Source organism: Chelonia mydas, chromosome 15 (genome assembly GCF_015237465.2).
Source record: "Chelonia mydas isolate rCheMyd1 chromosome 15, rCheMyd1.pri.v2, whole genome shotgun sequence".
Classification (NCBI taxonomy): Eukaryota; Metazoa; Chordata; order Testudines; family Cheloniidae; genus Chelonia; species Chelonia mydas.
Window position 1 is genome coordinate 31,657,867 of NC_057856.1, and position 27,328 is coordinate 31,685,194.

Sequence of the window (27,328 nt, forward strand, 5' to 3'; positions counted from 1 at the left end):
AGGCATGATTTCCCTTTACAAAAACCATGTTGACTCATCCCCAACAAATTATGTTCATCTCTGTGTCTGACAATTTTGTTTTTTACTATAGTTCCAGCCAGTTTGTCTGGTACTGAAGTCAAGTTTAACAGCCTGTAATTGCTGGGGTCACCTCTGGAGTCCTCTTTAAAAATTGGTGTCACATTAGCAATCCTCCTGTCATCTGGTACAGAAGCTGATTTAAATGATGGGTTACAGACTATAGTCAGTAGTCCTGCCATTTCACATTTGAGTTCCTTCAGAACTCTTGGGTGAATCCCACCTGGTCCTGGTGACTTATTGCTGTTTAGATTATCAATTTGTGATAAAACCTCCTCTAATGAAGTCTCAATCTGGGACAGTTCCTCAGATTTGTCACCTAAAAAGAACGGCTCAGGTTTGGGAATCTCCCTGACATCCTCAGCTGTGAAGATCGATGCAAAGAATTCATTTAGTTTCTCCTCAATGGCCTTATTGTCCTTGAGTGCTCCTTTAGCATCTCGATCGTCCAGTGGCCCCACTGGTTGTTTAGCAGGTTTCCTGCTTCTGATGTACTTTAAAAAAAATTGCTATTACTTTTTGAGTCTTTGGCTAGCTGTTCCTCAAATTCTTTTTTGGCCTTCCTATTATATTTTTACACTTCATTTGCCTGAGTTTATGCTCCTTTCTATTTTCCTCACTAGGATTTAACATCCACTTTTTAAAGGATGCCTTTTTGCCTCTCACTCCTTCTCTTCTTTTATTGTTTAGCCACGGTGGCACTTTTTTGGTTCTCTTACAATGTTTTTTAATTTGGGGTATACATTTAAGTTGAGCCTCTATTATGGTGTCTTTAGAAAGTTTCCATGAAGCTCGCAGGGATTTCACTTTTGGCGCTGGACCCGTTAATGTCTGTTTAACTGACCTCCTCATTTTTGTGTCTTTCCCCTTTCTGAAATTAAATGCTACAGTGTTGGACTGCTGGGGTGTTTTCCCCACCACAGGGATGTTACATTTAATTATATTATGGTCACTATTGCCAAGCGGTCCAGCTATATTCACCTCTTGGACCTGATCCTGTGCTCCACTTAGGCCTAAATCAAGAATTGCCTCTGCTCTTGTGGGTTCCAAGACTAGCTGCTCCAAGAAACAGTCATTTGAAGTGTCAAGAACATTGAACACAAGAACGCTGTCAGCACTTAACAAATAATTATATGACCAAGCACAAAGACCCTAAAACTTTAAATGCTACCAAGCCTTTGGTTCTCTCCAGACAAAGGGACGGAAGAGGGAGAAGAGTTTTTTCTATGACCTGTCCCCCAGCACTCCAAAAAAATAAGAGAAATTAGAGTCTGTTAATGAAAGTCAGAGTTCCCGGAAAGCACTCCTGCTCTTTTCTGAATGGCTCCTCTCTACAATGGAGGGTATTGAGTGTCAGTGGATCCATGACGGGGAGCTGAGGGGCTAAGAAAGCCCTGTTTTGTTTGGTGTATCATTGAGCTGGGGAGGGGGGAGATTGGATGTCTGGCTTGGAGGGGAAGGGGATGTTCTCAGGAAGATCACTGTCTAAGGAGGCCTGCACCGATGATGCCCAGACAGCCAAGGATTTCAGGGGAGATGCAGCACCCCAGGGACAGATTTGCAATTCGCACAAGAGTGCCATTGGGAGTACAGTGCTGGAAGCATAGGAGGGCATGTCCCAGGGAGGAGGAGTCGTCATTACTGAGGGATGGAGCCTGTGTCCTGGAGGAATAGCTGGCGCGCTGGATGCAAACGGTAAATAGCTCTGGCAGGAGCTAGGTGCCGTTACGTCTCCATTTAGCCTTTCTTCTCATCAATCACGCCCCGCCCAGTGCTCCCTCCACAGGCCTCGAGCACTCGGGTCATTATTTGCCTTTCCAATGCCAGCGCTGCCCGGGGCGGGAATCAATTCCAATCATTCTCCGACATGTTCTCCGGCACTCTGCCAGCCCCTGGGGGTGCTTCCATCCCCAGGCCTTGCTACAGGGACTCTACAGACTGGGACAGGAGCAGGAACTGGCTGGAGGACCTAGCTGCCATGCCCTTTCCTGTGATGCAGATTGCCATTATGCCAGGACAGCCTCCTTTCCGCTCCCGGGGCAGCCGGAGAGATCAGCTCTGGTGGCAAAGAAGGCAACATAAGCAGGTTTCACCTGCAGCCCCAAGGCTCCGTCAGGGGCCAGAATCACTGGGGAAGGAGCTCTCCTGTTCACAGAGGGGTTTTCTGCATTAACTGGCCCGTACTTGACGATTAAAAGATCAAACACATCGCCAAGGAGGCCTCAGGCACAGCATGCACCCATTAGGCCTGCATGACTCCTGGCACATCCCCACTGAAACTTGTGCATGCATCAGTCACAATCTGCACACCGGTCACTGGCAGCAGGTCATCACTGGCCAGCAGTCACTTGGGCTGTGGCTCTCCAGGGGCAGGAAGAAAGAGCGTGACAGGATGCCCAACCTCCCTGCAGAGCCACAAAGAGCAGCAGCTTTCCTCAAGAGAACAAGGAAAGAGCTGCTCTCCCCGTGCCGGTGCCGGTGCCGGCTGCATTAGATAAGGGGCAGAGAGAGCTGGCCCCGCACTCTCCATGCTGCCCAGTCACTCGGCAGGAGGATTTTGCTCCTGAGTGAAAGTTTAGTTCCTGGTGTCAATGAAGTGACGTGGTTACTGTCTCCTTCAGTGTAGTGGGCTGTGCTGTACAGATGGTGACAATTCACCAGGGTTCTGCAGACTCTCTCCTCCTGGCACTAAGCTCAGGGGTGGATCTAGGTTGATGCATAGGCCTTGTGCTGACTTTGAGGCTGGAGTGAATTTCTTCCAAATATTCCTGTGACTATAATTCAATGAGTCACTTCCCTGAGACAGGCAATTCCTTTCACTCACTTTCTCATGTACAATCTGTGGAGAAAATTTTAACTCACAAGAATATTTTTGAAAACAAAGAAGTGCTGCAAATTATTGGGCAAACAATATACATCCGTGGGCATTCCTACGTGAAGTGCTCTCATGCTAGTCTGGAGAAAAAATATTTATTATTGTATTTACTTATTTATTATGTACACGGAGAGCCATCCAACAACCGCAAATGTTCAAGGATAATTCTGTCTTCCTGTTTATGAAGATCAGATCAATCTGTGGAGCTTATGTCGCGCTGAGACCTGGTGCTGGGCCTTCGCACCGGGGTGAATTTCACCCTCTGTAGATACTTTTTTGCTGTACTCAGTCCTGAATATTCTTCCATGGGTTCAGAAGTCACCGTATCATTTCTAACATTTACTGACTTGCGGGGGTGCCCACCTAACTCTGACATGCTGAAGCCAAGAGCAGGTAATGCGGCAGTCCCACGGTCATGCTGATTAACCCTTTATCACCCCCATCTGCCTGTCCAGAGCTAACTGTCGTTCAGGAATACTATAGGAGAAGCACGCTAAGCTTGCACAGCATCCAGAACGCAGCAAGTGACAGACTTGAGGTTGCCTGCACAACCTTAATTCCGCCCGCCCCGTTGTGTATCTACATTATGATCCAAGGCCTGATTTTTACACTCACTCACACGCGGGTTTCATGGGTATATAATAAAAGGAGGACTAGTGGCACCTTAGAGACAAACCAATTTATTTGAGCATAAGCTTTCGTGAGCTACAGCTCACTGCATCGGATGCACGAAAGCTTATGCTCAAATAAATTGGTTAGTCTCTAAGGTGCCACAAGTCCTCCTGTTCTTTTTGCGAATACAGACTAACACGGCTGCTCCTCTGAAACACGGGTATATAATGTATTCTATCAACATCAGTGGGGTCGCTCCTGACTGAAACCTGCAGCCTTAAATTAGATGATCACATACTTTCTCAAATAGTACAATAGATCAGATCACCTTATTCTTTAGCAAACACTCCTTTCTGTGCAAGATGTACTGTGCATGCGCACAGAGTGTTATTTTCAACTAGCCATAACTCAGTCAAATCAAAAACAGCTTCCACCGGAACACACAAAGGCACTTCTCCTCCAGGCTGGATTTAAAACTCTCTCCTTCAGCATTTCAACACAAGAGCTGGTTTTTAAAAGTAAAAATCTCTCAACATTTCTTTGTTTACAGTGGGAAAAGCATACTTTTTCACGCTCCAAGCTTGGAGAATATCAACTAGAAGAGGAAAGTTTTGGAAAGTAAAGAGCAATTTAAAACTGGGGATTAGCATGGATTAGCACTCAAATAAATAAACGCCTGTAAAATCATCCCCCCATGAGCAACCAAATAAAAATACGCAGAATGGAGAAGGCACAACCAGCTCTTTAAAGCCCATCCATCGGCTGCTGTAGGGCTGCTGCAGTTTTAGATCTCCATCACACCAGGTGAGAAGATTCCACAAGTCACGCTACAAACATGCCAAGGAATCCAAGGCCACCCGACATGCCAGGTGCTGGAGATTGTTGAGGATGGTGCAAAAATTCTAAAGAAGGTTCTTCCTACCTCAGCGTTTGGGCCCAATTTAGCAGGCCCAGGCCTCCTCTTGATATCCAGAGATAGGAAGTTCCATGGGGACAAAATATCTCTTCCTACACTGGTGAAATGAATGTGACTTTTGCATGTTTTCTGCATGGGGCTGGGCAAGGAGAAATTTGCATAGCTCTGTTCATGCCAGTTGTGAACAGACACTCAGGAACCTTGGAGGCTTGTGTGCCAATGCACCATCTCCCTGCTGATTTCTTGCTTTCCTAGTGCCTGCACTGGTGTGTGGTTCAGGATGCTGTTTGACTGAGTGCTCTGTATTTTGGCCTGAGAACTACACACCTCTGTGAGGCTGCTTGGTTGCTAAAGGCAGGGAGAGATCCATCAGACGTATTGAGGAGGGGGAAAGCAGGGATTATGTCAATTTGCTTGTGCTAGGAAAATAAAATGCATTATTTTGTCACTAAGTTGTAGCATTTTCAAAATATTACAAGTAAGAGATTTTCTTCAGCCCCAGAGGAGCACTTCTAAATGCTTCTTTTAAAGGGGAATTTCTTGTGTTTGTTTTGAAACCTGTCGCCAAGAGCTCATATTTCCAAGCACTTTTTTTTCAGTTTGTTCCTGAGCCAGTTTTTCTCCCACTTTTAATTTCATCATTGGCTTTAAGTGGGTCCTCCAGAGGCTGAAGCAAGCGGGATGTGATTGTGAAACTAACTCGCTTGCTGGGTGAGCTTCTCAGCTCCTCTGTGGCTTTGAAGCTGCCACTTTCAACTCATGCATATGGATTTTGTCTGTGTTGCTTCAGGAAGCTACAAAATAGTTTAGGGAGGAAACATTCAGCTGCAATAATAATGGAAATCATGGAGAGCTCCCATACTGGCCTCTGCACCGTAGCACATCAAACCCATATCAGAAACTCCATGTCACCCACAACTGTACCCCATCAGTCAGAAGGCCTGGGTCGGAGAAGCTTCTTGGAGGCTCTGAGACACATGGATTCCTAAGGTCAGAAGGGACCATTAGATCATCTGGTCCGATCTCCTGTACAACACGGGCCAGAGAATTTCATCAGTTACCCCTGTATTGAGACCAATAACTGGTGTTTGCCTAGAAATGCCTCCATCCGAAGACAGCCAGAGATGGAAAATCCACCACTTCCCGTAGGAGTTTGTTCCAATGGTTAATCACACTCACCATGTTAAAAAAAAAAAAAAGTGCCTTATTCCTCATTTGAATTTGTCTGACTTCAGCTTCCAGCCATTGGTTCTTGTTCTGCCTCTCTGCCAAGGTCCCTGAAGTCCCTGATAATCTGTGTAGTTCCACATGATACCAAGTCATTGGTTCCAATGTGTATCCTCACCAATGGAGACTTGCCACACAACTTCAGAATCCCTCCCAATCTTGCAGTTATATCTTGTATTTTCACACCGTGGATACAGTGCATCCTCTTGTTGACCTTGTGTCCCTTGCTGAATGCTCTGTCCACTCATTTTAAGATGGAGTCACTGATGATTGCTTGCCTTCTTAGGATGCTTGAGAACCTCTCTTGGCAACTGTTTGCTTCATACCACAAGGACACCCTTCAGCCATGTCCCTGCCATTTTCTATTCTGTTCCTCCAAGGACAGGTTGCTTGGTTGTTCTACCTGGGTTCAGTGCCTTCTGGCTCTGCTTCCTGTCTTGGTCACAAATTGCCGGACTGCTTCTTTTGTTTCTGTCCTCTCTAGTTCCTTTATTGTGATTGTGACATTATGCCCCATATTCTTCATAGAAATATGCTTATGATGAATATGGCATAACTAAGAGGTATTTTTGAAGCAAGATGGGTCATGTGAGATGTCATTGGAAAGGTTATAATCTGATGAATGTGATTATCCCATTTGTAGGCATGTATCATTTCTGTATCTAACGTTAGGAACGTGGACTATGTATCAGTTACAAAAGTGTTTGCACCTGGGGAACGCCTACCAGTCAGCGGGCAGTCAGCCTGAATGGGCCTTTAGGAAGGACAATCGGACTCTAAGGATGCTAATTTCCTGCCTTCCTGAGAAGCTTTCTGGGATTCTGCTTTGACACTACAGGGTCATGTGATCATGTCACCTGGTACTGGACACTATCTTGAACAGCTAGTATTTTTCCATGAGTAGGGCATGGGGGTCAAACTAGGAAACAAAGGATTCCCACCATATGTAAATCCTATTTAAGGCTGGGGAGTAAGTTAATCTTGGTTCGGTCTTCACTAAAACCCCACCAAGGATGACTACTGGAGACATCTAAGAAACTAAGACAAAAGGGAAGCGGGGGAAGTACTAAACCTGGGCTGGGAATGGTGTCTGGCTCGTGAAGGATATATTTGGAGTTTTAAGCTGCAAGCAAGAGTTGTCTAGCCACAAAGAAATTCTACAACCTGCTTAAAACGTGTAGGGTGAGAAATACTATTTGTAGACAGTTTCTTTAGTGTATTAAGCCTAGTTTGTGTGTTTGTTTTATTTGCTCAGTAATCTGCTTTAATCTGTTTTTTATCCCTTGTAATCACTTAAAACCTACCTTTTGTAGTTAGTTTTTTGTTTATTCTATAACCAGTTTGTGTAATTCATAACTGGGGGGGGCGGGGAAGCTGGGCATATCTTCCTCCATATTGAGGGAGGGGGCAGATTTCATGAGCTTACACAGCACAGTTCTCTGTGCAGTGCAAGACAATATAATTTGGGGTTTGCACCCCAAAGGAGGTGTGCACCTGAGTGCTGGGCAGTCCCCGAGCTGAGTGTTCCCACACAGAGCTGATCCCAGTGTCTGTGTGCCTTTGCAGCTGGGTGGGTCCCTACCTGTGTGGGTGCTAGAGGAGGCTTGAGGGCCTGGCTCAGCAGGACAGGGTGAGGGAGTACAGCTGGTGGAATGGGCGGGCTCAGTGGGACCCCAGCATATCACGTGGGAGCCCAGAGAGGGGGGACAACCCGTCACAGTGATTATTCCCCTTGTGGCATCTGTGGCTATGATTTTGGAAACTGGCTGTCGAAGCAGTCTTCTGGAAGCTACACGGTGTTGAAATTTGCACTTCCAGACCATCTATCTTCTCCTCCAGAGTGTCCACCAGCTTGTGCTCCCTACAACAGAACTCTGTCCTTCAGCAGAAAGGAGAACATAGCACATCAAAGGCAGCTCACAGCAGCTGCTCCCTCATCGTCCACATCTGCTACGTGGAATAGAGCCCTACCTAGAACAAAAGCAACTGCATTCCCTCTCCAGACTTCCTCACAATCTCCCTCTTGGCTGCTGCTGTTCACCCGAAGTTTTCAGCTTTCTTTTTAAACATGCAGTATCCATAAAACATCTTCGACTTCATGAATATTTATTTCCCTAAGTATTTAACCCTTTTCCTTCTGCCAAGGGGAATCATTTTAAGAATTTTTGGTTTTTGTTTAAAGTTTTCCCTACCCTAAGGGCAGCCTATGCTCTGTAGTGAGATTATAAGAATAGCTGACCTAAGCAGGTACAATATACATGGGGAAGGGACATGTTTAATGAGAGCACGAATCTGGAGAAAAGGAAATCTCCTGGAAAAGGAGCACAGAGAGAGAGAGAGACAGAAATGGTCTGCGTGGAATCCAAAGCTAATAACATTTCAGTCCAAGTGGCTCTTTTGAACCCTCAGTATTTGATTTGTATTAATTGTCAGTATGGTATCAGCAAAGGCACTAATATGGGATCAGGGCCCCTTAGTGCCAGGTGCTGTTCAGACATGCAGTAAAAGACAGTCCCTGCCCCGAAGTGCTCACGAGCTGGGGAAGGAGGGGAAGTGTGTTTAAACGCAGGCCAAAGGGTTTGCCAATCTCCGCTACATGTCGTGTCATAGAAGTGTGTGTGAGCTGTGTGAGCATCCTGGATTCAAAGCAATTAGGGCTGGGTCATCTACTCCACCTTCCCCACATCACAGGGTGACTGGGGCTTTGTACACGTGATGTCACCAGACTGGTTTCTGCTGTTTTCATGCTGAGCATTCTGCCCCTGTGCTGATCGGCTCCAGCCCACCCTCCCCACCTCATGGGCTCTGACTCCCTCCCTTCCTTTGTCTTCTGATCTAGCTAATCCCCTCCTAGCACACGTCGTGCACAAGGGCCGTGGGGCATGGACCGTCTTTTTCTTCTGTGTCTCTACAGCTCCTAGCCAATGAGATCCAGGGCCATGGCTAGAGCTCCTCAGTGCTATGGTGAGACAAATAAACAACAAACCACGCCACTGAAAGGATTTAGATTACAAAACAACAGCCCAGACCTAAGATGACATTTGCTGCCATCACGTTGCCTGTTTGCCCTACGCCTTTCCTCTACGCTGGGTCCATTTTGTCTATTTAGATTTAAACATTTTGGAGCAGGGACAGCACCTGGCACCATGGGACCCCATTCTCTGTAGGCCTCCTGGCCCTACTGTGATAAACATGCAAAATAATCAGCTTGCAGGCAATGTAATCAGCTTCCAGGGAAGGTCCCCTCCTGGATTGATAACTGGTTAGAAGATAGGAAACAAAGGGTAGGAATAAATGGGCAGTTTTCAAAATGGAGAGGGTTAAATAGTGGTGTCCCCCAAGGGTCTGTACTGGAACCAGTACTGGTCAACATATTCATAAATGATCTGGAAAAAGGGGTAAACAGTGAGGTGGCAAAATGTGCAGATGATACAAAACTACTCAAGATAGTTAAGTCCCAGGCAGACTGTGAAGAGCTACAAAAGGATCTCTCAAAACTGGGTGACTGGGCAACAAAACGGCAGATGAAATTCAATGTTATTAAATGCAAAGCAATGCACATTGGAAAACATGATCCCAACTATACACACAAAATGGTGGGGTCTAAATTAGCTGTTACCACTCAAGAGAGGGATCTTGGAGTCATTGTGGATAGTTCTCTGAAAACATCCACTCAATGTGCAGGGGCAGTCAAAAAAGCGAACAGAATACTGGGAATAATTGAGAAAGGGATAGATAATAAGACAGAAAATCTCATGTTGCCTCTATATAAATCCATGGTACGCCCACATCTTGAATACTGGGTGCAGATGTGGTCGCCCCATCTCAAAAAAGATATATCGGAATTGGAAAAGGTTCAGCAAAGGGCAGCAAAAATTGTTAGGGGTCTGGAACGGCTGCCATATGAGGTAAGATTAATAAAACTGGGACTGTTCAGTTTGGAAAAGAGACGACTAAAGGGGGAGATGATCGAGGTCTGTAAAATCATGACTGGTGTGGAGAAAGTAAAGAAGGAAGTGTTGTTTACTCCTTCTCATAACACAAGAACTAGGGGTCACCAAATGAAATGAATAGGCAGCAGGTTTAACACAAACCAAAGGAAGTATTTTTTCACACAACACACAGTCAACCTGTAGAACTCCTTGCCAGAGGATGTTGTGAAGGCCAAGACTATAACAGGGTTCAAAAAAGAACTGCATGAATTCACTTGATGATTCCCTGTTCTGTTCATTCCCTCTGGGGCACCTGGCATTGGTCACTGTCGGAAGACAGGATACTTGGCTAGATGGACCTTTGGTCTGACCCAGTATGGCCGTTCTTATAGTCTTATGTCAATTTCATTTTCATAGTCACCAGTCTCCATTAGCAGATTTTGTTTCATGCATTGGCCGTATTTGGGGAGGGTCCTTTGTTCACTGCCCTAGTGTTTGCTGCTTTCGAACTAAAGGAGACAGTGGGCGCAACCACCAAGTGCTCGTTAAATCCCATTGGGATTTGTATGGTCAGTATGTCATTTGCATTCATGAAATTAGGAGCTATTCTCCACCTCAGGGTGGACATGTTCTGTGAATGTTAAAAGGCTGCCCAGGGGTTGGGGGGGGCGGGGAGGGGGCTGGGCTGTGTCGTGTCTTTCTCTGCTCACAAGTCACCCCAGTGGCCATGAGAATAGTTCTTATGAGATCTCCTCAGCACCCTGCACACAAGGGACAGTGGGTCAGGCAAGGCTTGGGATGATCTGAAGAGGAAAAACCCAAGAGAAGGAACCTGAAAAATCCCAGTACGAGGTTGCTGGAGTAGCTTGAGTCAGCAGGAGGGATACAGAGGCAGCAGCGTGCTGCGCAGAATAATGGGGCACAGGCCCTGTTTGAAACCTGCTTCGCTGACTCTTTGACAGAATACTCCAGTCATAAGGAGTCCAGCAGCAAGAGAGTGGGGGAAACAATTACATTTGTTAACGCTTAAAATCTAACGTATTTTGGGATTTATTTATGACTCTAAATGGCAAGTACCTGATACAGCAAAGGAGCTGAGGGGAAGCTGAAGCAATGGTTAAACAATGCACAAGTGAACCCTGGGATCTGGTTTGCATTAAGTCCATTTGGAGGCTGAGTTTGCTCCTATGACAGCTGGCCACACTCTCTCCAAGAGAATAAGAAAGGTTTTGTTTTGTTTTTTTTCAAAGATGTGTAATGGGTTTCTTATGCACCAGAAAAGAAAAGCTTTCCGAGCTGGATCACCTATTTTCTTGTCAAAATGCTTTGGACAAAACCTAATCAGGAATAAAATGCCTCACTATTTTTCAAGAGAGTTCTTTTATTTGAAGTCAGATTTTTAAAATGGACCACAGAGCCTGGAGAGAATGCAGACCCCGGAGCAGGGAGGCAGCTGCCCGCGTGCCGTGCTTCACTGCAGGGCCTCCTGAACCAGAACAACTGCTTTCCCCACCGGAGGACTCGTGCGGCTCTCGGCTCCCAAGGCCAGGCTTTCTGCAGGCCAGGGCTTCCTCCACCCGCCATAAACAATTACTGTGCCTCACCTCGGATTAATGGAAGGGGGAAACCTGTTGTCAGATGACGGCCAGAGCCAATCGCCTTTCCCACTCTCAACAAAGAGCGTCCAAAGCAGGTCCCAGTAGCGCTATTGTAAAGTAGCCTCTTTCAGCCACTGCCTCTGGGTTTAATCTCTGCCACTACACAAGTGTAAATAGCCTGCCCACAGAAATGGAAACTTTATTTATACTTCAGTGCCAGTGACACTCCTTCTATTAGACAGCTAATCAAGGGTTCTGATTTAGAGAGTGCCATGGGGCACTGTATCTTGGGCCCGTTCACAGCTCTGCAATCAGCCAGCAAGACCCATGCCACAGGAGATAATGAGCAATGTTTGATTTTCAAGCGTCGGTATCTCAGAGTGTGGTATATGTATATGGGAAACAGGTGCTTCCATTTGTCATGCTGGCGACATTCCTTTTCGTCCTGTCTGGAAAGACTCCTGAGCAGAGAGCCGAGCTATGCATGTTCGAAGAGCAAGTCCACCAACCCTGTTAATTGCATCATGCCCCAGGGCCACAGAAACATCATGCCAGCCACTTCAGGAGACATGAAAAAGAAAAAAGCGTCTCCCACTGCGCCTTCCGAGAGCGACTTCTCTCTTCTGGACTAGGCATCCTGACCCACATACACACAGCACCTGCTGAGGTGCGCTGCTCCCACTGTGCACGACCCCTTGGTGCCAATGGCTGGTAACAGTGGGGTGCCCAGCAGAAGGCTGGGTCTGGGGAGCGCTGGAGGCTCTTTGGGGGGTCATTTCTGTTGCTGTAGATCAATACAAACTCCCTGGCTACCTGTTTTTGATGAGAGTACATGTTTGGTTGATAAAGGTAATAGCGTTGATGTAGTATACTTAGACATCTGTAAGGTATTGACTTGGTACCAGATGACTTTTTTGATTAAAAAACAAGAATGATATAAAATTAACATGACACACATTCAATGGATTAAAAACTGGCTAACTGATAGGTCTCAGATTGTAATTGTAAAGAAGGAATCATCATCAAGTGGGTGTGTTTCCAGTGGGGTCCTGCAGGGATTGGTTCTTGGCCCTACACTATATAATATCTTTATCAATGACCAGGAAGAAAACAGAAAGTCATCCCTGATACAGTTTGCAGGTGACACAAATATAGGGGCGTGATAAATAATGAAGAGGACAGGTCGCTGATTCAGAGCGATCTGGATCGCTAGATAAGCTGGGTGTAAATAAACAAAGTGTGTTTGAATACAGTTAAATGTAAACATGTACAAGTAGGAGCCAAGAATACGGCCGTACTCACAGCATGGGGGACTCTCTCCTGGGAAGCAGGGACACTGAAAAAGATCTGAGGTTGTGTTGGATAATCAGCTGAACATGAATTCCCAGTGGGAGGCTGTGGCCAAAATGGCTAATGCGATCCTGGGATACATAAGCAGGAGAACCCGGAGTAGGAGCAGAGAGGTTGTTTTACCTCCGTGCTGGTTCAGTTCAGCTCAGGTGCCCACAATTCAAGAAGGATGTTGATAAATTGGAGAGGGTCCAGAGAAGAGCCGCAAGAATGATTAACAGTTTAGAAAATGCTCCCCCCACAAACTCCACCCAAAGGATTAAAAACAAACAAACAACCCCAGATCCCTGGAAGAAATATGGTGGCACTCACATGCCGTTTGCCCCCCCCCCCCCCGCCCCTGTCCCTGCGTTTGCTCTGCATGTCGCATTGCCTTGTCTGTTCTGCCTGTAAGCTCTTTGAGGCAGGGGCTGTGTATTATTCTCTGCAGCTCCCAGCACGATGGGGCCCTGTTCTCACTTGGCCCTGGCTAGAGGCTACGTGATATGCAAATTCACCGTAGTAACAGGGCAGGAACTGAGAAGGAGAGACGATCGGAAAAGAACGAAACGGGTGTTCATGTGACAGTGGCCATCTTGGGCGACACACCATGGGTGAAATGGGGCACTTGAGAACTAAAAGCATGAGCTGCTACAGCTCGAGGTAAAGGGCCGTGCCGCTGTAGCTGAGGGCTGTGAGAACTCATCTCATCTGTGGATCAGCTCAGAGGAGGACCTGTCACATGCACTCACCAGGGGACTACATTCACTTAATGCACATTTTAAGGGGCGATGTGGTGGCTTTTCACTCTCAAATCACAGACCAGCATCTATATCCTTCCCTGGAGTTCCTGATCATTATTGCTGTGATGTGAAGCGCTGCAGGTGCCACGTGAACTACCGGGGGCCTAGACAAGCATCGAAAAGCTTGAGAGATGAATCTGTCTGGTTTGAAACCCTCTCAAGAAAGAAGGTCTGGCACAAGATTTCCGCTGCTTCCTGGTCACTCACAGGATTTCCAGTTCTGACCCCGGTCAAATCCAGGAAGAGCAGTGGAAACAATAACAACAAAATAAAGTCCAGTGAATTGTTTCAGACTTCAAAAAAGGTGGAAATTTCCTCTCCACTGGTTTGTCTAGCCTGATGCCACCAGCCTGGTGCAATTTATTAAAATGGTCCTAAAACAAACCTTTAAAATGGTATGGCCAGGGGCATTTCAGGTATTAGGACATTTGCTTGCCCAATATTCTCCTGCTTTTCAAGTTGTTATCACAGGTGGACCTGATGGACCACTAGCTGCAAGTGAGAAATCGAGAGGGACTGGGATCTAACTTGGTCATTTATATTCCTCTGTGACATTTCCCTCCAAATTCCACAGCATCCCCAGTCTTCCACCATTGTCCTGGCATGAGGGAGCTGTCCCAGTTCAGTACCTGCTCCTCTTGCTTTGGCTGTGACTTGAGGCACTGTGTGTTGTTGAGACGGAGCAAGGGGGAGGTTTGTGAGACCAAAAGAATGTGATGTGTTTTTCATTGTCTCTCCGGGATGAGAATCTATGCTCTGCCTGACACTCTGAGTAGAAAGCCTCTAACGTTTACTCTTATAAATTGAAGCTAACTTGAAAAACATGGTGGGGTTTTGTTTTGTTTTTAAAGCCCTATCCGACTTAATATGAACAGAGGAGAATTTCAGACCTTTGTCTTGGACCCATCTGTAGAGAAGACCACTGGAATTTTAATTGTCCAAGAGCTCTAATAGGTGTAATAGCCTTGTGTGTTACATATGCATTAATTAAGTAACACTGCATTTAGCTCCAAATCATGCGGAAGGCGCGTGCTGTGTTTGCACAGACATAAATATCTTCTCAGTTAGAGTGCAGGCTAATAGCTTTGCTCTCTTTGCATTGCAGTATTTCCATTCTGCTGAAGATAGGAACCTCAGGAGAAGTGAGCGTGCATTCCAGTAATACTGAGTAAAGTGGGTGAGGGCCAGGTACCCCCATATGTGCTCTGCTCACATATGGGATTTCAAACATTGTAAGGCTGAGCAATTTGCAGAGTTTTTCTTTGATGTTTGTCTGAGTCAGCACAGGGCAAACATTCTGCAGTGATTCATACGTTACCGATTATCCCATTGAACAAACAAACTGCCTGGCAACCTGTCTGGGGTTTCTCCATTACCCAAATTTTTCAGACCGGCTGTTTCGCTGCAAATTAAATCATTGCCACATTCCTTAAGCAGCAAATACAATGCTGTGTGATTGCAAGGGAAAAGGAAAGACAAAGAGATGCAATATGGTGGCTATAATATATTCTCATTTTGATCCACAGGATACTTCCAGACATTTAGATAAGAACATACCAATAGGTTATCAATGAAAATCTCTTCTTTTTTTTCACCCCCAATGTTGATGCTCACTCTGCTGCTTAAATGGAACCTGATTTTAAAAGAAAATAAGAAGTTGGGATAACACAGACTGGATTAGCTGGCCAAATGTTTGAGAGAGTGTTCACTTGAACTGGGCAACATTTTGTGGGTCTGACTTCCGTTTGCACAATTAAAGCTAGGCTGGAATTCCAAACGATTATTACCATGCAACATTAGTGAAGGTAAAAGACCTTCAGTATCCCTTTCCTGCAGCCTCCATTTCCTTTAATGCTTAGCACTAATCTGCATATTTCTGTAATCTGCAGAGATTCCAGGAAGCATGGCTCTTTCACCTGAAGAAGTATTGTGGCATTTTTTAAAGGAAAATCAAATAGGAGGGGAACGGTTCCATTTCTCCAAAGAGCTAACAGAAATTTCACATGATTGAAAAACAATAAATAAAATTAACTATTTAATCCACATGTTGAAAGTCTTGTGGGGAAATCTGGACACAGGGCAAAGAAAGTACAATCTAGGTGTGTAATTAAGTAATGATTTCTTGAGATCTTTCTTAAACATGTCTGAATACAGTATGGAATTTGCATAAATAGCTTATGCTGTTCACTGTTTGCTCCTGGAAAATACCTAGCATTTGCCTCTCGTGCGGTCTGATGTTCAGATCCTCCCTGGCTGGAAGAGGAGGATTTGCCGTATTACACTATTCTTTCCAATTGTAATCAGCCTTAAATCTGAATAAAAGCAGCAAATGGCTGACTAGTGCTCGGGGCTTCCCCCCCTCTCATGAAAGCAGCAGCAGAAGCAGCAGCCTTGAGTCAGACTAGGAAAGACGTGACTGCAGCTCTCCGTTTTCATTAGTATTCATGGAGCATCCGACTCCAGAGAGGATTAATAGACTCTGATGCCTAATATCCTGGAGAACAATTAATTTGCCCACAGTTTTGTCATGGTTGAAAGTCAAATGCTGGAACAGATCGATGCACTGAGCTGCAAGTTGAAGCACTACAACCTTCTGCTGGAGCTGAATTTTAATTTTCCCATCATCATTCCCCTGCCATTCCCAGCACACCCGTTTTCTAATAGATCTAAAAGCCTCTTACCTTCTTACATCACATGTTGGTCTTCATAACAAAAGTCTGTGTTGATGGTTCAAATATTAGAGCTGTGTATTGCTCTCCATTATGGGATTAGGCATGTAGTGGGCCCCTTGTGTTTTGACCTTTTTCTCTCATTTCTGTTGAAATTGTATGGAATATTCTGGCCTTTTGTAATTAAAACCAAAATATAATGGAGCAATAAACCATTTTCTAATTACTCTGTGTTTCTGTCTCCACCTAGATAGATATTTGTGCAGAAATTATGTTAGGAGTTTATACAATTTAAGAAGCCAAATCAATAGAGCTGCTAAGAATGAAGTTAAATTCTGCTCTTACTCCACATTTAGACTAGTGTAAACCTGCTGAAGTCGATGGGGGTACCCAGCATTTACACCAGTGAAATACTTTACCTCTGGAGTTTACTCTCCTTCTCAAGCAAATTGCCTGTCCGGGCTGCACAGTGCTATTAAATCAGGCTCCCACTGGGGAAAGCTCGTATCAATAAATGGTCTTAGGTGTTGTGGAAAAATTTACTGCTCTTATTAAAACACAAAAAACGAGCCATAGTTGGAAATTAAGATCTGCCTCTGCTAAACATGCAGCATCCAAATGTCCCATTGGAGAAAACACTTGGTACCATCTTGTCTGGGGCACCATCTGCTTGTAGACACACTAGTAATGGGCATATTAGACAGGCCTGGATTGTCTGGGCATCTCTCTAAACGCTCATGAAATCGCATTTGAAGAAGTTTGTAGACACACTCCCAAAAATTATGAATCTCAGAGAACTAGATGCAAATGTAACGTGCCAAACATCTTGCATTTACACGGGGGGGCAAGTGACATTGTTGGGGTGGTGCTGGCTCTTTTCACCACTTGTGTTCCATATAAACATTCTTAAGACACCATCTTAAGACGCCAGTGATTCCTGCTAGCATTGAAATAATTAAGTCTTGTGGGGGTGAGCTTCACTGAAAAACCCTGCATTCAGGGTTCATAAATCAGCTAAAGAGTTTGCTTTGGACTGAAACTTTCCATGTGCTATTTGGTCTCACAGCAGGAGGGAATATTTATACCAAATAATCCTACATGGCCAGTTCAAGTTAAAAGAAGGGCAGAGGAGAGGGCCTGTTTTTTATGCTGTTTTGTGGCTACAACGGGCTTGGTGAGAGTACCGAGCAACTCAGGGCTGGAGAACACAAGACAGATCCTGTGATGTCCAGATCACTGGTTCAAATCCTGAAGGCAGTGGTGACCCAAAGCCATTACCATCTGATGGCTGCTCAGTCACCAGTGTGAAATGAGTGGGTAGGTCTTAGTCCATTTCTGTACCACAAAAACCACCAGCCCCATATTCATCCCTTGTTGGCAGGCTCAGCGGAGAGGCCAAAGAATAAATGCAGCTGGAGACTGTACTTAATTTTCTTGAAAATTCAGCCCAAATGGGAGTTATCCCCATAAATCTAACTCTCCCCCCTTTAGAGAAGGGGTTAGATACCCTCAGATGCAGTGCAAGGCCTGGGTACAGCGGGGTGACTCTCCCCCCTAACCGCTGAATTGGGACAAGGCATGCCCCTTAGTGGGTGCACTTTGCAGGTAGACCCTGATGTGTTCTTTGGTTGCATAAGTATTCTACTGGAAGCTGCTGCTGTGATACGTGCCTCCTCCAGAAGCAGTTTAAGGGGTAAAGGCCAGAGTTTCATGAATCTTTCCTAGCTTTTGTGTCACTCCCTTAACATTATTGGAGCCCTGACTCTTGTGGTTTAATGACAGGCTGCTCCAAATGGTTGTAGCCGACAGATCAATAGATCAGGAGCATTAGAATTGTTAATTCAAATGACTGATTTGAATTTAAGTGCAACTTTAATTTAATCATTTTGTAAATGAATCAGTGCGGGAGGGCCCCTGCACCTTCTCGTTTCCACTCAAGAGGGCAGCTCCAAAGCTCCGTGGGGCTCACAAAACTCTGACATACACATTTCCCATCAGTGATTAGTTAAGGCTTCTGAGCTGCTGGATAATGACCAAGGTGGTGGGTTTAGCAGTTTTTCCTGTTAGTACAGTAATCCCAAATCAAGCCCTGATTAGCTTGGACATGTAGCTGCACGGCAGAAGTGAGTCCTAAGTCAGGATCCAGGAGTCTTGTTTAACCAAAACAGTTTAAAATACTAATTGGAAACGACTAGGGGAGCTGGTTACAAAATGTCCCAATTGTCCTAAATTCCCCATCTCCTGCAACCTTTCTGTTGCAGGCAGGACTTTCCAGCAGTGCTGTTCTGTGAGGTGAGCTCAGCCTCATTTGTCTGATATGTGGCTTTTTAAAGTGGCTAGAATAGCAGGCCACCCATGTTTTGGAGCTGTGTAAATAGAGAGAATTTATAAATGTGTTAAACCGCTGCTCTCTTAGAAGCTACTGTTCATCTCCGAGCACAAGGCGAGTCCGGCTGGTGCTCAGAGGCTACAAACATGGGTGCCCTAGAGAAACGTAAGACAGACACTGTCATAGCCAGAAAGGAGCATACCCCCTTTGCACTTCTCTAAGCCCTCTGCTGATTAACGTTCATGCAGGAGACATGTCCCAGATAATGAGGCTTCCGGTGATGCTCTCATTTTTTTCACATATATGCCCAATATGCCCTGCTTCCATTTCATTTCATTCACTAAAATATCAGTCATGTGACACACAACTAGGAACCAAATGTGCATTGTAACTAACCACTGGAACTCACTTCCAGAAGATATCATCAAGACAAAGAGCTCAGAAGGATTCCAAAGAGGATCAGACATTGATGAGGATAATGAGAGTATTTTATAAAGGTTACAGACCCCTGCTATTTCAGGGAATGAGCCAACCCTTAGCTGATGGGGGATGGGCAGGAACGTCCACCTTGGGAAACTTATTCCATCCCAGGGCTTCTTGTGCCTTTTTCTGAAGCCCTTGGCTCTAGCAGCATTCTGGGCTAGATGGAGCACTGGTCTGACCCATTCTGGCAATGCCTGGGTTCCTGTTCTTGCTGTGCGCTACTGAGGATAAACAGCATCAATCCAATATTTTTCCTGATCTCCTCCATGGTATGTCTCATACCCCAGTGCAGGTCAAGCAAATCAAAGGCAGTTACTGACCTTTTGCCACCTTCAGAACAACAATGCATCCATGCTGTCTAACTGCCCTGCTGACTGAACGTCCCATTTGCAATGTGAGCCAAAGAATAGGGGAAACGTGTGACAAAGTCATGTCATTTCAACCTCTGGAACTCACTGCTGGGTTTTAGCACTGCGGCAAATCCATCTGCAGGATTAAGAAATGATTCAGTATTTGAAAATGGGAATAATTTGCAGTGATGCACACTAGGTTAAAAGACTATCAGGGCTGTTGCTGGTCCGCATACTTCTGGCCAGAGCAAATGGATCACCAGTGGCATTTAGAAAGCAATCCACTCCTTTTCTACCCCCAACCCCCACGCCTTGGTACCTCATTGAATAGTAGGCTAAAGTTCCACCTCTCTCCGAATCATCACAGTGTGGCTACTGCCCTGATGTCAGAGTACATAGGACAACAAAGGCTTTGAGGTGGCAGCATCTGTGTTTTGATTTCAGGCAGCAGTCCAGCCCGTTGATTCTGGACTCCCTCTGTATAGCAATCAGGGCTTGGGTTTGTGGAACTGTTGCTGTGAAATCATCTGCAGATCCGACCCTCACTCTTCCCAGGAGTCACTTCAGGGCCAAAGATTTTCAGCACAAAAAGGGTTTTAATTTTTATCTCAAGTGAATGGTATTGTAGTCCCTCACAAACCCGGGCTGGCTAGTAGCGATGTTGACAGTCTCTGGTGGATCTTACCCGTGCTGATGCAAGAAAGCCCAGGACCTGCAGAATGCCTGATTCTGATCTCCCTCACCCAGGTGCAAATCAGGCATAACAGGAGTGGGACACCAGCACAGAACAGGTTAGATGAGATAAAAATTGGGCCCAGGGACTCCAGGCTTCTCCGACTATGATAAAATCATTCGGCATGCCGGCAAAACCACATTGCCTCATCCAATCCCACAAGGAATGGAGGATGGACAGATTTCAATACAAAGGAGTGTTCCGTTCGAAGCTGTGGCAGGTTAAGTGCCATTTAAGGAATCACTCCTGCTGACCCAAAAATTCTCTCGCTGCTATCAGTAAGTTATTCTTAGAGTTGTGCTTCCAATATCATCTCATCTGCAGAGCTTCTGATACTGAAATCCATTCAAAGGCCCATCTCAAAGGCTTGATTCAAAAGCATGTTTTAAAATAACAGCAAATATGTTCACAGTCCCTACCAGTGTTTCCCCAGCACGACTGCAGGAATCAAATCATGGCATGGCAGTAAGGAATGCTCCTCCCAACAACTGCCTTGAGCAGCAGTGTGACAGTGAAACAATTCCACAGACGGGAAGCAAAACAGCCCTTTCCCCGTCTGACACCGTGGTATGGTTATTCAGCAGTGGAAGAGCACTTACCTCTAAATTTCTTAAGTATTTCGTAAAGCCTCTCAGGCCATAATGCTTCAGCAGTTCAGACAATTCCTGGGCCCTGGCTGGTCAGCACTCAGCAGACACTGACAGCTGTATGCAGATTTCCACAGTCCTCAAGACAGATGCTTGAAAGCCAACAGTAAAAAAAGAGGCCTATTTCCCTCACTGGGCCAGCAGGAGCCTGCAAGCAGCTCCAGCTCTGCATCCCAGCAGGAGAGATGTGGAACAGATTCCCCAGGAGCGTAGCAGACACCAAGCCTCTTGTGGGGACAGACCCCTTTCTGGAGTTACGGTGTGAGTCCGAGGGGCACAGGGGGCCTGATTCTCCTCTCATTTGCAACCAGGGCAATTCCATTGACCTCAGCAGAGTTATTCCTGATTTACACCAGTGTATGTAAGCACAGAATCAGCCCCACCATGCATGTGTTCTGGGAGGTAAGTGACTGGCCAGAGCATGGGACTTCGGGAGCTTGCTTTCGAGACTGTAAGAAAGAAGACGTTATTCTCTGAGCTACTTCAGTGGCCGCTGCAGCAGCCCGAATGGCCAGACCGACGGTAATCCCGCTAGCAATCTGGGCATGACCCAGGGAACCCACTTGGGTGCTGCTCAGAAGAGTCTTCGATAGAGCTGCTTCAGTAACGAACGAAGGGAACTTTGCAAACAGACCTGTGAAAGGAAGTCATTTTATCCAGCAGGCCTGCAGGAAACACGAATCCATCTTCCAGCGCGATTAAATGCAGAGCTGTGCATGGGCATAATTATTAGTGGAATGATGGCAACAGTAATAGAGCTCATCAGTCAGAAAGCGACATAATTTCTAAACTGTCTCTTATGCTGTACCACCTGGATTTAAATTAAGGTAATATTTATGGACAAGATGGATGCATCCGCTCACGGAAAATGCACATATTAATGTATCCAGGACCAAGAGTCCCAACTGCCATCAAACGTGACTATTGCTCCTCAGCGTTTTGACTGCCATGTTCCTCTGCCCTGCATCAGAATTCATCATTCTAGATGGCTTCCCTTCCCATCCTGTTCAGTGTCCCCCGGCTGGACTGTGTAAAGCTGGAGACATTTCATGTATGTTTCTCAGCGTGAAAACGGCCAGACTGACAATACGATTGTGTGACAGTCACTCACAAGGCTGAAAAAGGTCTCACTCACACAGGCCACCAGCACTGTGATCCTGAGACCTGAAACGTATTTCCCACCAGACCCCAGAGTGTCCATAGCTGGGCCTTCCTGCTCCTCCGCACACAGAGAAGTGGGCTCTTGCTTGGGTTGTCTTAGATTACAAAGAAAAGGTGGTAGCGGCTGCTGGCTTCCATTAAAATGGAGACACGAAGCATCTGCTCCATTGGAGGGACTCCCATTGATGCAAAGGGGCTCTGGAGCAGAGTCTAGTTTGGTAGGGCAAAACGCTTCAGGAAGGAGAGACTGCGAAATCAAACAAGGCAATAGTTTATGTATCGGAACCAGTAGAGAGCTGCCCCAGGAGAGGCTTGGGTAATGCCACCATCCTGAGTATATTCCATAGCCCGTCATTTGTGGTAGACAGAGGACAAGCCCATACACTCGCCCAGCACAGTCGCCGTGACAGTGTTTTATATAGTCTGTTTTTACTGACTTTGGAAGAGTCTAAGGGGTTGAGGGGAGACCCAGCCAGGCCACAGGACTCCACCGGCCCGAATGGCAGGGCGACTTTCAAGATCATTGTGTTCAGACACGGATGCCTGTGGAAGTGAGGTTGTTCATTCTGAGCTGCGTCCTTACATCAGGACAGACACACAGGGACTGGTGGGGACTCTGTGGGACAATTAAGAGCTCCTGAGTTTTTCAAAGTAATAACAAATAAAGCTGTGAAAGACAGGGGGTGTTGTATCTTGTAAAGCTTAAAGATGGGCCAAGCCAATGTCCCTGAACTCTGGGGTGTTTGCAACCCAAACTTGAACTGGATCTGGGATTGCAGTTTGAGCTTCTCCGGTAAAAAAAGGGCTCCATAATTTTCATTCTGTTGTCTGCTTACACACGGCTTTGTGCTACCACCTTCCTCCTGCTTCCCAATTATCCACGTTCACCAAGACAGTTACCATGGTGTGAGTGAGCACCAGACTTCTCCAGCTGTGGACTCCATTGTCGTTCACCCTTAGCCTGGCCTGTATGTGTTGGAATTCTTTATGGCTTTCTGTAGAATCAGCTGCTTAAATTTTAGGAGAAGGCAGCAACCGTCTTAGACCCATCCCTCAGTAGGACAAACCAAGTCTGTGGCTGACTGGCAGCCGGTGCATTCTGTTGTTTAAATGTGGGTCTGTTTTAAGTTCCGAACTTAGCAAGTTTCCCTTCCCCATGCTAGCACTGGCATGAAAAAGGACAGTGTCCAACATGAAACCTGTCAGAACTCTGACCCCCAAACAAAACAGGAAATCCTGGTATTTGTAGCTAAGATGCGGGGAGTGAAATCAGCACGACACAGATCATCTGTAATCATGAAGAAGACTCAGGATTTGCCACAAAGGTCAGCTCTAGAGCCAAGTGCCAAACATCTTACTCAAAATAGCACTGATTAGATCTAGACATCAGTGGCTGTCGTTACCCTGGTGTGGTGATGCGCATCTGTACATTGGGATGAGCTCCAGCAACTAGAGTGGAAAATACTTTGAAAAAAGAAATCCTGTTTCAAACCCCCGAAGTTCTTGCGGTATTTCGGAAGAATATTGTAAGCCAGACGGTTCTTTTGGAAACAGTGTCACAGAAATGCTGTTCTCCGAGTGTTTCTTAGGAAGCTTATTTCCAAAAGGAAGTGTTCATGGTAATAAGGACTTCAAAGTGGAATCCTCCCGAGTGACAAGTTCTTTACAAGAGGGCCTGTCCAAGCATTATCACATCTCTCCAGCAATGGGAAGAGATTTACAGAGAATCCTATGGGGTCCACAGGGTTCTTCAGAGAAGGCGCTTTCTGCCAGCAGTGTACGCTCTCTAGTGGGATGCACATGCTCTTCCTAGAGGCGTGAAATCCTGGAAGAGGGCAAGCTCTCCACCGCCCGTCCCAAGTGGCAGGCGGCAAAAATGCCAAGAGAAACATGGCCCATTGGGGAGGATAAAAGAGCCGACAGGAGAATGCTTCTGGAGCACAAAGAAGCCAGTGTGGGATGGATGGAAGTAAAACCACTGGTGGCAGCAATGGAAAACTGAAAGGGCTCAGCAGAGAGAGAGGGAATTAGATCTGCTGAGTGCTACAAAAGCCTTCTGTGACCCCCCCGCCACCCCCACCCCGTGTTCCTGTGTCGAGAGCTGACTGTTTGGGTTCGAGGAGGTCACAATTCACCTACTTGGACTGTGGAGCTGCCTAGCCCCTGCAGCCCTGCCGGATGAAGAGTGAGCAATGGAGGCTGGCATGGTTGCATGTGGGGTGGGGGGAGAAATGCAATGAAATGCAGGGGGGCACAGCGCTGCAAAGGGCCTAATGGGTGGGGCGAAGAAGCCTGAATCCCGTGTGTTGGTGACGCGGGAGCCAGTGCAGGGATGCCAAGAGGCTGCATGGGCAGAACAGTGGGCCAGGAAGCTGATGGTAGCATCAGTGTTTTGTGCAGCCCCCTCCTGACTCGAGATGCAGCGTGCTGGCCAAAGAGAGCAAATGCCCCACGTCCACTGACGTCAATAAGAGAAACAATAGCACCCTCCAGGCCAGGCTCTGGATGTGAGCCTCTACTTCCCCTGCCTGTTGGGTCCCTGATGGGGTCCTAGCCTGCTCTCTCTGAGCTGGCGAGGTGTTTGGGTTGGAACAGATAAGAGGGGGCCAGCAGCTTCAGGTCCTTTTGTTCCCTTTGGCTCAACAAAGGCTCTCAGCCTTTTCCCAGCCCCCCTGTTGGTGCAGGAGGAGGAGGAAGTACGCTGCTGGTTTGTGGTTATTGTTCAATAGTATCGTTGATTTGCTCAGTTCTGAGACCATGCTGGTCTTCTGGAGGCTGACAAACAGTTCCCAGGGACACTGGCACAGAGCAGCAGCAGATGTGACAGTCTCAGCATCTCTGTGTCTTTAAAAGTGTTTCCCTTTTCATGGCATTGTGGTGAAATTTCACTGGAGTGAAGCGGGTTCAGCAGACAGTGCTGCAGTCAGCAAGCCCTGGTAATGGGTGGTGGCAGGGATGTAAATGTTACTCCCCTAGGAAGCACTGCTAGTAAGTCTGGAGACTTTCTAGAGGTAAGAAGGAGCCTGCTGCTGTACGAAAATCTCTCTCAGACAGCTCTGCTCTCTGTTTGATCTGGCCCTAGCCAGAGCAGAGCAAAGAGAGAAGTGAAGGGTTGCCGTCTGAATTTTAAAAAGAAGAAAAGCTGCAGAAGTTTTATGTCTGTTTCAACATGGTCATTTCTTATCAGCAGAGCTGAGCAAATAATTTGCCATGAATATTTAATCCTCTTTTTCTGCCTGTGGAATATCCATGAACAGATCACGACTTCCTCAGATTTATTCTTTATTCAGAAACATTTATCCCATTTTTGTGAATTTATTTTAACTCTGGGGGTTGGTTGCCAAAAGTTCTCTGCAAGGATTCACCATTCAGACTTTTTCAAGTCACCTGGTGTTGCTCCTGCTCCCTGATTGGATAAGAGCACAAGCACTTGTGCAGGCGAGTCTAAAATCTGGTTTCTGTAAATACTCTCCCATTTGACTTTGAAATGCACTTTCTGCACACGCTGGTGCCAGGTGCACATGGATGCTTGCGGAAAGCAAACATAAGATGGATGAGAGCAGCTCAAAAGCAAAGTCAGTTAAAAACTTGAGAAAATATTTGTGGAGAGCTGTTTGTCAGTAAGTAAAGATGAGTGAATAACACAATGTGTATTAATTTTGTACAAGAGGTATACAAGAGTTTAACGTACTATTGAAATGAATATACACGACACACACACACACACGTTTATACAAACACACACAGCAGTTGCCATTAAAATAATATTATTCATGTTTTACCCTCTATATTAATAAGAGAAAACAATGTTGGTATATTTGGTAAATGTTTGTTTTATGACGGTGACTACTGTCTGTGTGTGTGTGTGTGTGTGTGTGTGTGTGTATGTGTTCATGCTTGGAAGTCCTAAAAATACATACTCATTTAATATCACTGTGATGAGTAAATTGTAGAGACTGAGTTGTTGAGATGTAAATAACCCCTTGTGCAGCATCCACATGAGCTTTTTACTACTCTGCTGCATGTAAATGGCCTGGTGACTGAGACGTCTTCCTCCTGGGGGGATAGATAATAAACGCACTCTTTTTTATGGCACCTTTCCTCTGTTGTTCCACAAGAAAATGAAAGTCAACGTGTTCCGGTTTCTGCTGAATTCACTCTTTAGCTTTGTTCAGTGCCTGGGAAATCGAAGATCAGTCCATTATTTCCCTTTATGACTAAGGACTTGGGCCCCTGCACAGATGTTGAGGCCACTTAAAAGTTAATGACTTTGTATGCTAAACCTTCTGGCTATATTTATTCCATGCATTTAAAAGGCTAAAAATAGGGTAAACAAATGCACAGCATAAGCAAGAGAGTCACACAGAACTGGAGTGTAGAAAAGAGAAAAGTTTTCCCCGATAATGCTTGTTAACCGGGGGTGAGGGTGGGGGCGGGGGCGGGGGCGGGGGCAGGGGCATCCTTCCGTCCTTTGACATATTCACTGTAAAGCCCCTGGTGTGTTAATGGCAAGAGCCCCTACCATTGTCAGAGCTTGGCCTTAGACTTGGGAAGATCTGCATGCCATCTGATGAGGCTGGCTAAGAGAAGAGGTGTTCTCCATAACCAGTATGACATTCAGCCTCATTCATGGTCTAATTCTTCCCCCTTCCCCCCATGAATTATGTACTCTCCGTGTCCTGGCTTGTGCATAAAAGATCCATGACCGGGGAGCTGTACAATCCATTTTTTCCATGAGCAGGTGCAAAACATAATGTCCCTGATTTTCAAGTTCTGATTAAACTGTCATAGATACGGATCAACCTCAATAACTCCTTGCAACTGAGAGGGATGCTTATTACAGCACTGCACCCTCTGATACCATAGATAAGGGTCTTGCAGCACTTCAATTACCTTCCCCTAGTGTCAGGATTGGTTTATTTACATCGGATGAAGTTGGTTCACCTGAAAGCGTGGGATGAGAGCCGCGGTTGAAGCTGGGCAGAATGAAGGCAGGTGCTGCGTAAGCTTCTTCTCCCACGCAGTCCTGCCAGCATGCCTCCATATCCCTGACCTCCATATCCCACTGCTACTCCAGACGCGGACCTTCCCCGCACGTGCACACAGCAGCCCTGCAGCCCTTCCCGTCCTGGGAAGCCAAACAGCTATGTCAGCGTACCTGAGTCTACAGCCCCTGTCAGCCCAGCTGCCCCATTCCCCTGCTATATCCACGGTCGCGTCTGAAACTGACGTCCATCTGCCAGCTGCCTCTTTGCACCCCGAACTCGCTGCACCTTCGCCATGTAATCCGCCCAGCCGCAGGGACTCTCCACAACTGGGCAGGTCCTGCACCAGCTGCCAGGGTCCCCAGCACTCACTTTCCTCTTTTGGCGAAATCCCCTTTGCTGTCTAATGTGACTTAGGAGCTCAGGTCTCAGCTGGCCCGTGCCAGCCAACTCAGACTGCAAACTGGTCACTGCTGTGCAGACCACTGGTCCCAGGCCAGCTGTGGGTTTTTCTTTGCTGTGTAGACGTACCCTTAGAAACACACAGACAATTTTCCCTGGGCATTAGGAGTCTGGTTGTTGAGGCAGACAGGTCTATTCC

The 27,328-nt window shown here is 46.2% G+C and overlaps 1 long non-coding RNA gene across 1 annotated transcript in view; it reads right to left on the bottom strand.

The window, feature by feature from the left end:
- Window positions 1-18,846: 18,846 nt before the first annotated feature.
- The window catches only part of LOC122463061, a 28,882-nt gene continuing 20,400 nt past the window's right edge, over window positions 18,847-27,328 (bottom strand). The window contains exon 5 of the long non-coding RNA XR_006286038.1: window positions 18,847-19,337. This is a non-coding gene — a long non-coding RNA (uncharacterized LOC122463061). The remainder of the gene's footprint in view (window positions 19,338-27,328) is intronic.